The sequence below is a fragment of the Vulpes lagopus genome, chromosome 5 (assembly GCF_018345385.1).
Source record: "Vulpes lagopus strain Blue_001 chromosome 5, ASM1834538v1, whole genome shotgun sequence".
NCBI classification, from domain to species: domain Eukaryota; kingdom Metazoa; phylum Chordata; class Mammalia; order Carnivora; family Canidae; genus Vulpes; species Vulpes lagopus.
Window position 1 is genome coordinate 52,664,311 of NC_054828.1, and position 14,381 is coordinate 52,678,691.

Sequence of the window (14,381 nt, forward strand, 5' to 3'; positions counted from 1 at the left end):
CACCATAAGAAATATCTTGATCAGGAGGGTGGCAATAGAGTAGACACATTATAAAAATTCACTAAGAAGTATGCTTAGGACTTCTAACTTCACTGTATGTTCATTACTCCTCAGTAAAAAAAAAAAAAAAAAAAAAATCCTGAAAAAAAGTCACTTAGGAAAGAAAAATAAAGAAAGAAAGAAGAAAAAAGAAAAGAAAGAACCAAGCAAATGTGAAATAGGTAAAAACATGCATGCACAGAAGAAACTAGAAAGAAGCGATCACAGTGTTGGAGATTATGAAGAATTCTTCCTGGAATAACACATTTAAAAACAGATTAGGAGAAGATCCGCAGAGCTCATCCACAGGGAAATCCTTAGAGGAGACCAGGCTTGGAGAGGGCACGGCCTGGAGGCAGGCTGGCCTGCAAGATGGACAGGAAAACGCCGGCGCGGGCTGGCTGGGCGACAGTGGGGAGCATAGGGCTACGCATTCTAGAGACACGGGAGCTCTGAGGGTCCACAGGACTGTCTTTGGGTCAGAGACTGTGGAATGGCCCAAGTGGAGGTCCGCGGTAGTGAGGGGCTTCTTCCTTGAAGAGGCCATGTGATTTCTACACCACGAAGAAAGTCCAGCCCCATGAAGTCTGGGTCCTGGTATGTTTGGTGCTTATGAATGCAAAGGACTCCACTGGGATCACCCATGTTTCCGGCTCCACTATGCAGTCCAAGGGAGAGGACGTGGCACCTTGATTTTGAAGTCGACCTTAAAAGACCGAAGAAAACTCGGAGAAAGAGTCCGACAACTATACCTCACACTAGCACCCATTAAGATACATTTAGAGAAAATGTGATCAAAACAGAAGGAACTGGTGTACAAACAGACAATTCCCTGGAAAAGACCAGAGAGGCCTAGGGCAGACCCAGAGCAGACCCAGGCATACGGGGAAAAGTCCTGCAAGACGGAGTCAGCATGTCAGACCTTGAGGCTAAACAGATATCTTAATCATTAGTTAGTAGGAAAAAAGAATTTAATCCTTAACTCTTACAATTCACCAAAATATGACAAATTCCACCTAGATTAAGAATTAAATGTAAATTTCTTTAAAAAAAGAAACCATTTGGGATCCCTGGGTGGCTCAGCAGTTTAGTGCTGCCTTTGGCCCCGGGAGTGATCCTGGAGACCCAGGATCGAGTCCCACGTCAGGGGTCCCCGCATGGAGCCTGCTTCTCCCTCTGCCTGTATCTCTGCCTCTCTCTCTCTATGTGTCTCTCATGAATAAATAAATAAATAAAAACATAAAAAAAAGAACCCATTTAAGTATTGAGAATTTGTATAAATATATAATTTAGCAGCAGAGAAAACCTTTCTAGCTCTTCCCCTAAGCAGCCTAAGGTGAAAACCTCTGAAAATGGTTCACTATTCACTTGACCCAGAAAAACCCTACAAAATCAAGAAATAAATAGGTTCAAATCTTCATGTCCACTTTAAGAACACGCGTGAAGCTGCCCGGGCCATCAAGGACACGCATATCTGAAACGCCACCAAGTATCTGGAAGATGTCACTTTGCAGCAGCAGTGTGTGCCGTTCCGTCGCTACAGTGTTGAGTTGGGAGGTGGGCCCAGGCCAAGCAGCGGGCTGGGCACAGGGTCGGTGGCCCGAGAAGAGTGGTGAATTTTTACTGCAGGTGCTTAAAAATGCGGACCGTGATGCAGAACTTAAGGGTTTAGGTGTAGATTCTCTGGTCACTGAGCACATCCAGGTGAACAAAGGCCCCAGGATGCGGCGTAGAACTCACAGGGCTCATGGTCCGATTAGCCCAAACACGAGCTCTCCCTGCCACGTCGAGACGATCCTTACTGAAAAGGAGCTGATTGCTCCTACACCAGGCTGCACAGAAGAAAAAGATATTCCAGAAGAAACCGAAGAAACGGAAACGTACGGCCCAGGAGTGGATTCTGCGTAGAGTAAGTGGAACATAACAAAACAAAACCCTTGTAAGCCTGACACAAAGGCAGAGACATGCTTAGCCTAGAGATCCAAATACCAAGGAGTCTTCTGCCCCAGGAACCTCCATCAGCAACCCCACGGAGAACTGTGACCATCCCTGCCCGTCCCCCACCCCAGCTCTCACGCATTCCAGATTCTGGCTCAGTCTCCACCTGCTCCGTCTGCCGCCCAGGTCAGTACCCCTGAACCACCCAGCTCCTCCCACGCCTTCCTCCTTCCTCACCTGGAAGCTTACCACTTCTTGGCCACCTCTCCATCCTGCATCAATCTGCCGGCTTGATCCTCTCCTCCTGACTGGAGGCCTCCTCCCGCCACCGTTACCAGCTCGAGGACTGCCCATGGGCCTCTCGGCTCCTTGTCACCGCCACTCTGGCCCAGTGGTTTAGAAAGCCTATAAAGACCACCTTGATTGCGTGCACGTTTTACCTTTGTGAATGCTTAAATAGCGAACAAACCTAAATGGGCAAATGACAATCTAGGATAAAATATTTGTTATAGGGGATCCCTGGGTGGCTCAGCAGTTTGGCGCCTGCCTTTGGCCCAGGGCGTGATCCTGGAGTCCCTGGATTGAGCCCCGCATTGGGCTCCCTGCATGGAGCCTGCTTCTCCCTCTGCCTGGGTCTCTACCTCTCTCTCTCTCTCTTTCTCTCTATCATGAATGAATAAATTAAATAAATAAATAAATAAATAATAAATATTTGTTATATAAAAAAGACAAAGACTTAACAGCTTGAATATGTATCAAGTTCTCTTTTAAAGCAAAAGGACAAAGAAAGAATAAGCCACACTAAATAATAAAATACTGCACAAACGAAATGGAAAAAAGAACATACCAAATAGAAAACTAAATAAAGCACATAATCAATTCTTCAAAAGAGAATTACCAATAACTAATTGGCCTGTAAAAAAAGAATCCAAGTAATAAAAAAATAATTTAAAAAAAAAGCAGAATGGGCAGCCCTGGTAGCTCAGCGGTTTGGCACCACCTTCCACCCAGGGCGTGCTCCTGGGTCCCCGGATCGAGTTCCACGTTCGGCTCCCTGCAGGGAGCCTGCTTCTCCCTCTGCCTGTGTCTCTGCCTCTCTCTGTGTGTGTCTCTCATGAATAAATAAATAAAATCTATAAATAAATAAATAAATAAATAAATAAATAAATGCAAAATATAATAGCAACAATGAAATACTATTTTTGCTTATCAAATTTGCAATTTTTAAAAAAGCAATATCTAATATTGGGAAAGATATAGTCAAAGAGATGTTCTCTTTGATGGTGGTCAAGAGTCTAAGCTGGTATATCCTTTCTGGAAGGTGATTGGGGAATATGAAAATTGTTCAAAGTGTGCATATTTTTTGATCTAACAATTCTACTTCAAGACTATATCCTAAGGATACAAACAAGGATGTCCAGAAAGAATCATATATAAGCCCTAACTGTTAGTAACCGAAGGGGACACTAAGGGATTAGTTAAGTCATGGTAGGTACACGGTGAAATACTACAGGCCCAGGGGAAGTTTATTTACTGTCAAGGACCATCGTGTACAACGTATTGCTAAGTATGAAAAGCAAGTCACAGCACAGCACGTATGATCGGAACCCACCTACGTCGTGGAGAGCGTGCGCGCACATGCATTACATACACGCAGATAAAAGGTCTTCGGGCATGTAACCAAAATAGCAATAGTACCTACCTCTGACTAGTATTATCAGTGTGGTTTCTTACTTTCTTGTTTGTTCTTTGTGCTCCCCATTTTAAGAGAGACACGGCGGGGGGATCCCTGAGTGGCTCAGCGGTTTCGCGCCTGCCTTTGGCCCAGGGCGTGACCCCAGAGTCCCGGAATCGAGTCCTGCATTGGTCTCCCTGCATGGAGCCTGCTTCTCCCTCTGCCTGGGTCTCTACCTCTCTCTCTCTCTCTCTCTCTCTCTCTCTCTCTATGTCTATCATGAATAAATAAATAAATAAAAACTTAAAAAAAAAAAGAGACACGGCGGTGTGATACACCACCACCACCACCCCCCCCCCCACCCCACCCCCGGCCGTCTGCCCGCTGGGGCATCCCTGCCCGGGGTCCTCGTTCGACTCAGCATCTCCGTCCCTTACAGGTAACACGTGTGGGGTTTCTTCCGCCGCTGCTTAACTTTTCAAATGTAACTTGTCTCCTTAATTCTCTAGACCGCGGTAGGCCTGTGTCCTACAGTGCCTAGGACACAGCAGATTCTTGGTCAACGGCCCAAGACAGGACCTATCACCTCTGCTCCCCAGGTGTGGCACCGAGCTCGGCTCCGGGCAGGCCCGAGGCTGCGTGTTGTGGGCCACCTGTCCATCCTGTCCCACTGAAGATGCTTTCTGTGCTGCTCATTACTGCTGAGTGATGGGGCTGTTTGTTTAAAGCCCAGGTTACTGCCCCCACACCCAGAGGCAAAGCCAATCCGTGGCATCCTGTAATTAAGGAACCAATAGGTGTTTCCTCTAGTGCGAAGCTGGCTTTGATCCAACAGGTCCCTTCCCACCTCTTCCGCCACCCGCACCCCATTTACAACTTCCCACCCTGGCTGTGGGAGGCCTCCTTCGGAAAAGCACCCCCTCATCACAACTGTGGGTCTGCTCAGAGGAGTCCTGCGCCCCTGGTTCCCACGCCTGATTCCCCGCTGCTCCTTGGGCTCCCGAGGGACCAAGCGCGCTGTCGTTCTCGAATGTAGGCAAACCTGCTGCCACGCAGCCGCCTGGCCTACGGCCTACGGGCCAAGAGACTGAAGGAGCCCTGGGAGACAGGCGGCCGTAGGCAGGACTCGGGGCGTTATGCAGATTCACCAAGTCAACTGTCGGGTGGCCCGTAAGCTCCCTAACCAGGACTCACTTTGGTTAAATCGCCTGGAGAAAAACAATACAAAAGGCGTCCGAAATGGGAGAGTTAGAATCCGGGAGAAAAGCACAAGGGGTTGCTTGGGCCCCTCCCTGTGTAAATACAAGCAACCCCTGGTGCTCCCGAGGCTGCAGGAGGCGGGACGGGGAGGGGTCCTACTGTGCCTCCCGGGGCGCGAGAGGGGCCGTGGGGAGCCTGGGCCTGGGCGCCTTTCGGGCCCTCGCCTCGGCCTCCTCATCGGCAAAGTGGGGTAACCGGGGATCCTGCCTCCGACTTCCAGGGAGGATTTAGTGAGTTAACGGATATAAAGCACTTAGAATAGCTGCAGGCTACAAGCCAGCAAGACACAAGCGTCTGCCACTGTTCACAGAAGGAGTCACGCGGTGACACTCGTATGCTGGCACCGGTGCCCTTCTGTGGCTGAGGGTTTCTCGGCCTCGACACTCCCACAGGCTGGGCTAGGTAACTCTGGTGAGCACCGCGGGACGTCTAGCAGCATCCCCGGCCTCTCCCTACCCCCTATTTGCCAGTAGTATTCCCTTAACCCTCCCACATGCCCATTTTGTGACAACCAAAAAAATCCCAAACATTGCTAACCGTCCCCTGCTAGTGGGGTTGGGGCAAACTGGCCCCTTTCAGAGCCACAGACAGAGTCCTATAAAAGCCAGTGTCATGGGGCACCCAGCTGCCTCAGTCAGTAGAGCACAGACTCTTCTGTTTGGGGGCGAGGGGCGCAGAGAGAGAATCCTAAGCAGGGTCCAAGCCCAACACAGACGGAGTCCGTTGTGGGCCTCAGACTGGTGACCCTGAGATCATGACGTGAGCCCAAATTAAGAGTCGGACACTCAACCTACTGAGCCACCCAGGGACCCCTAGAGCACCTGACTCTTGATCTCGGGGTCATGAATCCAAGCCCCACATTAGGGGTAGAGGTGGCTTAAAAAAAAACAAAGCAGTGTTAGGGAGAAGCTATGCCACACTCTGAGCAGGCCTGGACGTCCCACAAGAAGGTCCCGTGTGGCTCGATGTGGGAGCTGCAGGCGGGGAGCTGAACAGGCCAGTTCTGCGTCCCCAGGTGGCTGCCGTTTTCTCTCCCTGAAGGTGCAATGGGACACTGGGGCCGCTCTCGTTGGGAGGGACCTCACCCCTGAGGAACTAAGAGGCCACAGAGGAAAGGCAGGGCAGGAGCTGACTTCTCCGGCAGCTTGGGTCTGTGGCCTTAATTAGAGAGAGGCCTGCAGACCCCAGAGGGGAGGAAGCCAGACAGGATTCAGACCTAAAGTCTTAGCCCCCCGGAGAAAATGCCCTCACCCCGTAAGGCCTGAGGGCACAGGAGCCTCCGCAGCCCCTTTGTTCTCAGAAAACACACTCCTCTTTCCATAAAATAACCTCCTGACCATTTAAAGCTTAACATGCACTTGACTTGACCCAGGAGTCACTAGGAATGTATCCGACAGCTGTGTTAGCACAGGTGCCTGTGGCTGCAGGCTTGGGACCTCACTGCCTGGTTCAAGTCCCAGACCTACCACCTACCGGGTATGTGAGTATAGAAAAGTTACTCATCTCCGTGTGACCTAATCCCATCGTCCGTGAGGCAGGGGCGATAACAAGGCCTATGTCGCTGGACTGTTCCAAGGGCTGTGTGACTTACTGCATGCGAAGAAGAATGTCTGTGGTCAACAAATGTTAGCCATCGTGATGTTCGTTGTGCCCTTAGCTGGTAATAGAGCTAAAAACTTGGAAATTTATGCCAATCAACTGGTTACTGGTGCCCAGCATGTGGCACATCTATTCTAGAGAGTACTGGGCATCATTAAAAGAAATGAAGTTGACACAGATCTACTTAAATAACGGAACTCACTCAATAAGATCAAATTGCTAAATAAAGAACCGAACACGTTGCAGGTAATAAGTATATATAATCTGGGATTATTTGTATGTAAAAGGAACTCTACAGAAATAGATACATGTCTTTATCTGCATAGAAAACCAAGCTTTAGTTCCCAGAAGTCCCCTGGATGTTTACGGTCAGCTTCCACCGTGCCAACAGGAAGCTTGCTCCGGGTATGTCTGAGATCTCCGGAACAGAGCAGGTCTGCGAAGCCGGCGGGGCCCACGTCTAAGAGCCCCTCTGCCACCCACGGGCAGCCAGGGGTCTCGCAGCCGGCTCCCTGTGCCCCCAGCTGGTCCCACCCTGCGGCCACCGCTCCCCGGGCTCCTCCTCCTGCTGCCCGGGGGTCTGCTGTAGGCGAGGTGGGACTCCGGAGACCACAGGCCTTTCCCGGTCTCTCCTGCCTCTAGCCGGTGGGGCACGGGAGCCCTGCAGAGGGCTGGGGGCCTCAGGACGCCGCCTGAAATCCTTCCGTCTCCTTCAGCCTGTGCGAGAGATTCCTTTTCTTCAATGAGCGATTCCACAAACCCTCCCGTTCTCCAAGTGCGCAAGCTTTTGGCACACAAAGCCCAGAGACACCAGAAACTTGATTCCGTTTTCTAATCTGGGGAGCTAGTCCGGGAGCAAGTGAGCTCCAAGACTGAGAGTGGGAAAGGGGGAAATCGAAGGGGAAGAAAGAGAGCAACTGCTCAAATACTACGCCAGCCGCACATGGGCGGAAATGCGGAGGACAGAGTCTGAGCATTCCCACCGAGGAACTAACAGGGACTACAAGCAGGGAGAGCCTTCGAGAAGGAGAGGGCTAGCAGGAGAGATTGACCTTTTCGTGTTTTTTTTTTTTAAGATTTATTTATTTATTTATTTATTTATTTATTTATTTATTTATTTATTTATTATAGACAGAGAGACAGAGAGAGGCAGAGACACAGGAGGAGGGAGAAGCAGGCTCCATGCAGGGAGCCCGATATGGGGCTCGATCCCGGGACTCCAGGGTCTTGCCCTGGGCCAAAGGCAGGCGCTAACCCGCTGAGCCACCTGGGCATCCCCTTTAAAAAATATTTTACATATGGGCTGCCCGGGTGGCCAGCGGGTTAGTGCCGCCTTCAGCCCAGGGTGTGATCCTGGAGTCCCGGGATCGAGTCCCGCATCAGGCTCCCTGCATGGAGCCTGCTTCTCCCTCAGCCTGTGTCTCTGCCTCTGTGTGTCTCTCACGAATAAATAAAATCTTAAAAAAAAATATATATATATATATATATATAATGTGTATATTTTAAAGATTTATATTTTACATATTTATAAATATAAATATATACTAATATATAATATTTATATATTTATATATAATATAATACATATTAAAGATTTCATTTATTTATAAGTAAATAAATATATATTTTTTTACTTATTTGAGAGAATGAGTGAGTGAGAGAGAGAGAGAGAGGAGCACGGGCAGGTGCAGAGGGAGAAGCAGGCTCCCCACTGAGCAGGGAGCCGGACGCGGGGCTTGAACCGGGACCGGGGTCAGGACTGAGCCAAAGGCAGACACCCGACTTTGAGCCCCCGCCTGCCCCTACCTCATGTACTTCTAAGGGCCTGTTTCACGGCCGCAGCTCTCCTCAGTACTGCTTGTGCAACCCACTGTGTTAAACAGGAAGTACACACGCATCTCCCCGCAGGCTGGAGCCGGAGCCCACCGGTGGGCACAGCCCGGGGGTGCAGTTGCCGAAGGCTGGAGACCTGCCAGGAAGGGGCCTTCCCAAGCAGGAGCAAGCGCAGTGAGCCGCCCGGCCCAGACTCTGCTCAGCGGAGACGGAGGACTGGGGAGCCGAGGTGGCAGCTGCGACGTGGGCCGAAGCCCAAGGCTCTGCAAGGCGGTGGCGGTGCCAGCGGCCCAGCCCGAGGCTCCCAGCAGGCGGGCGGGCCGGCGCCGGGTGCGGCGGGGCAAAGGGCGCCGGGAGCGGAGGGCGAGGCTACCGTCACCACCAGCACCGGAGCCAGGCAGCCTGGGGACGCCCAGCAGGCCCACAGGGGCGTGGGAGCTAGGCAAGGTCCGGAATTCCACACCGGCAGGTCGGAGCAAGAGCCAGGCACGGGCGAGCTCTCGAGACGTGTCGCGTGCACGGGGCCCACGTGTGCGCACAGGCGGGGAGCACGAGGAGGGCAGGGAGCCGCGAGGCCTACGCGGGAGGGGTCAGGGCCGGCGCCTGACTCAAGGGACCTGGTGATTCAGCGGGCACGAGCGCACGGGGAGCCGCACGTGCCAGGGCCTGCAGCTGGGAGGGGGCCGGCCAGTCCGGGGGAACCGACTCTGCTTCGGCCCAGGGCGTGACCCCGGGGTCCCGGGATCGAGTCCCATGCTTCTCCCTCTGCCTGGGTCTCTGCCCCTCTCTCTCTCTGGGTCTCTGATGAATAAATAAATAAAATCTTAAAAAAAAAAGAAAGAAAGCCCCTGGGACTCAGACTCCGTTCAGGGGAGCGGTCCCTGCGGCCACACAGGCTGCTCAGCAAGGGACCCGGCTTGATCCCGCCGGCAGTGGCAGACGAGGCCTCTCCACTAGCACGTTCCCACCGCTCCTGCCCCCCCCCCCCGGGGTGCGGAGTCCCACAGTGCGCTTCCTCCAGGAAGTGCCCCCCGACCCCCTCGGGGACTCAGCCCGGGGGGCTCCCATGGGCTCCCAAGCACCCTCCCTCCTTCCCATCCCGCAGCCTGGATTGCCTGCGCGGGAACTTTCCCTGCCCCCCCCACCCCCACCCCCCCCCAGCGCTGGAGGCCAGGGCCTAGGTCCATCGTCCATCATGCTCCCGATCCCCAGCACCCCAACACCGCGCCCCCAGGACAAGCTGTCAGTATGTATTTAACAGGAAACAACAACAACAACAACAACAAGGCCGTGAGGAGCTAATCTTGCGGTTTCCCGCCAGGGCTGCAGATTACAAATGGGGAAGGGGAGCCGGGGGACCAGGGAGAAGGCGCTTGCGATGGTTTGGTTAAGGAGTGACGAGGGCCCGAGCCGAGGCAGTGGTGGCTAGAGCCGAGGCAGTGGTGGCTAGACCGGAGAACAGAAAGAGACGGGAAAGTACTTGGGAGGCAGCACTGATAGGCTTGAGTGATTACCTGAGGGACGTAGGGGATCAGATAAGGAAGGAGGGCTCCTGGGCTTGCGGCTTAGGCACTGGGTAGAGGACAGATTAACCAAGACTGGCTATTCTGGAAGAGGAGGCAACGTGTTGGGGAAGATGAGGAAATCAGCTTAGACACGTTGACTTTGACATGCCTGGAGGGCAGACAGGTGGACAGGTCCCAAGGGCGGCTGCAATCGTAGCACTGGAGCCCAGGACAGACATCTGGACGGAAGACAGCGATTCGGGAGCTGTCAGCCTACGGGTGATGGTTAAAGATCACGGAGGAGATAAAATAACACAGGGAGCAAGGGAGGACGGAAGCAACAAGGAGGACCCCACCTGCAGGAGGTAGGTTGAGGGGGAGATGGAGGGGAAAGGAGACATGAGAGGGAGGAGAGAGCAGTACCACGGAGGAGAAATGGCTTCAAGGACCCGTAAACAGGTGTGACTGTGTGTAGAAACTCAGAGCTGGCCCCATCCAGGCTCCCCTTAGCCGCTGAGCAAACCGAGGCCGAATGATACCGAGATGTTCAAAGTCACAAGCTATTATTGCTCATGATCACACACATCCATCAGTGGCTCTCAAAAAACTGGGGGTCCTGAAGACCCTTCCGGTGAGACCCAACAGGTAATCATCATTTTTATTATAATACCAAGACTTTTTTTTTTTAAGATTTTATTTATTTATTCCTGAGAGACACAGAGAGAGAGAGGCAGAGACCCAGGCAGAGGGAGAAGCAGGCTCCAGGCGGGGAGCCCGACGCGGGACTCGATCCCAGGACCCAGGGGTCACAACCCAAGCAGAAGGCAGACGCTCAACCACTGAGCCACCCGGGTGCCCAATACCAAGACTGTGCAGTTCTCATTTAGTCGACATTTGAACCGATAATACAAAAGCAATAGTGGGCAAAAACTACTGGGCACTTAACACGAATCGATGAAGTCATATTCTTCACCCCAGGCACTTTGGTTTAACAAGAAGGCTAGCTTCATGTAAGAATGTCCATGATAAAAAAAAATAATAAAAAAAGGAATGTCCATGATAGAACAATAATTACGGATTTTTTAACATGACCCTTGGGGCACCTGGCTGGCCTAGTGGGTGGAGCCTGCGACTACTGATCTCAAGGCTGCAAGTTTCAGCCCCACACAGGGTGTCGAGTTACTTAAAAATAAAATCTTAAAAAAAAAATGACCCTTGAGTACATCTCGTTAATAGTCTGCATAAAGCACTTCTGCTACCTACGAAAGTACTAGATAAATGTATGTGCTTGTTTGCACTGACAAGTGAACCACCTGTTTTTCATGTAACATTTTTATTAAAAAACATGATTGACTAAAAAAAAAAAAGGAAAGAACGACTGACAAAGACATTATTTGGCAGTCATTTTCTCAAAAATGAGTGAAGTGAGCTTGTCATATCAAAGAAAACTGATAGTGGGCAGCCGGGGAGGCTCAGCAGTCTAGCGCCTTCGGCCCAGGGCGTGATCCTGGGATCCCGGAATCGAGTCCCACGTCGGGTTCCTTGCGTGGAGCCCGCTTATCCCTCTGCCTCTGCTCTGCCTCTCTCTCTGTATCTTTCATGATTAAATAAATAAAATCTTTAAAAAAAGAAAAAAGAAAAGAAAAGAAAACTGATAGTATTTTTGGCCAGTGATAAAATTTGATCTGGCAAATGAAAATTAGAATTTTAGAAAACTTGCCTCCACTCCGTGAGCTTCACAGCTTCCCGGTACTTAAAGACTTTGCAGATGACATCAGTGGTAATGTTAAGGAATGTAATATCGTGGATTGAAATGTGTCTACACTGGGAAGATCTGAGCAAATCACTCAGCCATTATTTTCCAAAGGACCAGTGAATGCATGATGGCACAAAATCAGGCATGAACTAAAGACCCATTCCAAGTGCAAGACAGATCAGGGCACCTGGGGGGCTCAGCAGTGGAGCATCTGCCTTTGGCCCAGGTCGTGACCCCAGGGTCCCAGGATCGAGTCCCTCATCGGGCTCCCTGCATGGAGCCTGCTTCTCCCTCTGCTTGTGTCTCTGCCTCTCTCTCCGGGTCTCTCATGAATAAATAAGTATAATCATAGGGGAAAAAAAGCAGATATGAGAATCCAATTGTCTCCTTTTAAGCCAGTCATTAAAGACATTTGTAAAACTGTAAAATGACTGAACTTATTTTAGATCATATATTTTTTAAATTTTTAAAAAAGATTTTATTTATTTGACAGCGCACAAGCAGAGAGAGAATGGCAGAGGGAGAGGGAGAGGGAGAGGGAGAAGCAGATTCCCTGATGAGTAAGGAGCACATGCCGGCCTCGATTCCTGGACCCCGGGATCATGACCCGAGCTAAGGTAGATGCTTAAACATCTGAGCCACCCGGTGGCTCAAAAAACTGGGGGTCCTGAAGACCCTTCCAGTGAGACCCAATAGGTAATGAACATTTTTATTATAATATCAAGATTTTTTTCTTAAGATTTTATTTATTTATTCCTGAGAGACAGAGAAGCAGAGACACAGGCAGAGGGAGAAGCAGGCTCCCTGCGGGGAGCCTGATGCAGAGCTCGATCCCAGGACCCTGGGGTCACGACTCAAGCCGAAGGCAGCCGCTCAACCACTGAGCCACCCGAGTGCCCAATACCAAGACTGCTAAATATTTTTATAAAAAGTATGTTAACATGTAAAGCATTTATTACTGTTATTTTTACATAATTAATAAGTACTTTTAAATACTTTTTCTAATATTCGTTTCCATATTTGTATTATGGTAAATATCTACAGCTACGGCCCACATACAGCTGTATGAAATCCTCAATAATTTTTAAAGAGTGTAAAAGGGTCCTGAGACCAAAACATCTGGGAACTAATACAGACCACCCCCTCCTGCTTCCTGGTTCTTGGAGCTTATTCCTAGCATGTCCAACCCTCCCATTCACTTCTCTGCAAAATACGGACTTACAAAACAGAATCAAAAACAGAACCTAGCCGAAGAGATGAGACAGCAGGCACAGTGAGCTAAACAGAGAGTAAGAACCTTTCCTTCCCTTCAAAATACTGTTCCTTTAAGGGCCACGGCCTGGTGAGGCCTGGTGAGCAATCCCCACCGCCCAGGCCCAGGTGGGCGTAGGCTGGGCTCCTCCACAACCCCTCCCACTACCACCTGTGGGAGAGGAAAGACGGGCACAGGGCTCAGGGGAAGGTCAGGTGTCATCTTCTTCACGTTCAGTATCTGACTTGTTACAACAGCCAGTGAAGCATGTAGGGCAGGTGGGGCCATTCGGTATTAGTCACTATTTACAGGGGAGGAACCAGAAGTCTTGCCTGACACCAACCAGCACGTCAGAGATGGAGAGGGCAGTGGGCAGGAGCACTGGGTGTGGAGGGGCTCCCAGTGGGTCCCCTCCAGGGGACACCAGCTCTAAGATGCCTCTCTGCCCACTCAAGTCTAGAGGTCCATCATTAAAGATGCTTTATTTTACTTGCAAGTAAGATTTTTCTCTTCTGTTTATAAGCCACATATATTTCTAAGATTTTATTTATTTATTCCTGAGAGACACAGAGAGAGGCAGAGACACAGGCAGAGGGAGAAGCAGGCTCCATGCAGGGAGACTGACGTGGGACTCGATCCCGGGTCTCCAGGATCATACCCTGAGCCAGAGGCAGACGCTCAACTGCTGAGCCACCCAGGTGTCCCCATATTTCCTCTTTTTGTCCTCTGTTTATTCTTTTGGGTAACTGGTCTTTTTGTAATAGTTTGCAAAAAAAAAAAAAAAAAGGGACCGCTTTATATTACTTTTCAATTACAAAACTGATTTTAAAATGATTAAGAAGTGGGGCACCTGGGTGGCTCAGTCAGTTAAGCACCTCTTGATTTCAGCTCAGGTCATGATCTCAGGTTCATGAGATCAAGCCCTGTGCTGGGCTCTGCACTTAGTGGGGTCTGCTTGAGATTCTCTCTCCCCCTCTCCCTTGCCCCTTCTCCCCACATGCTCCCCCTAAGATAAATGAACCTTTTAAAAAATGATTAAGAAGTAAAAAGGTACTAAAATAAAAACAGACGTAAAACAAAAGCTGGTTCTTACATGGGGACACCTGGTGGCTCAGTGGTTGAGCATCTGCCTTCAGCCCAGGGCGTGACGCTGGAGATCCGGATGGAGTCCCACGTCGGGCTCCCTGCGTGAGCCTGCTTCTCCCTCAGTCTGTGTCTCTGCCTCTCTCTGTGTCTCTCATGAATAAATAAATAAAATCTTAAAAAAAAAAAAAGCTGGTCCTTACAAAGCAGAACTTTAACAAAGCTAATCATGAAAAAAGCAGGAAACATTAAATATGCAATATTGGGAATGGAAAAGAGAAAAAGTAGACATATGAAAAGATTATGAAAATTTTATGCTAATAATTTTTAAATTTTGAGAAAATTCATTTATTTTATTTTATTTATTTGAAAGAATGAGAGCACACAGGAGTGGAGGGAGGGGCTGGGGATTCAATCCTAGGACCCTAGGATCACGACGTG

The 14,381-nt window shown here is 50.2% G+C and overlaps 1 long non-coding RNA gene across 2 annotated transcripts; it reads right to left on the reverse strand.

Moving 5' to 3' along the window:
• Positions 1-1,210: 1,210 nt before the first annotated feature.
• LOC121492041 lies at positions 1,211-14,006 on the reverse strand. 2 transcript variants are annotated; one of them, XR_005988103.1, is made up of 3 exons: positions 13,951-14,006; positions 2,215-2,382; positions 1,211-1,939 (listed from the first exon to the last, which is right to left on the reverse strand). It is a non-coding gene; the product is annotated as an uncharacterized LOC121492041 (long non-coding RNA). The 2 variants fall into 2 exon arrangements; XR_005988102.1 differs by lacking the exon at positions 13,951-14,006 and adding an exon at positions 9,859-9,968.
• Positions 14,007-14,381: the final 375 nt, after the last annotated feature.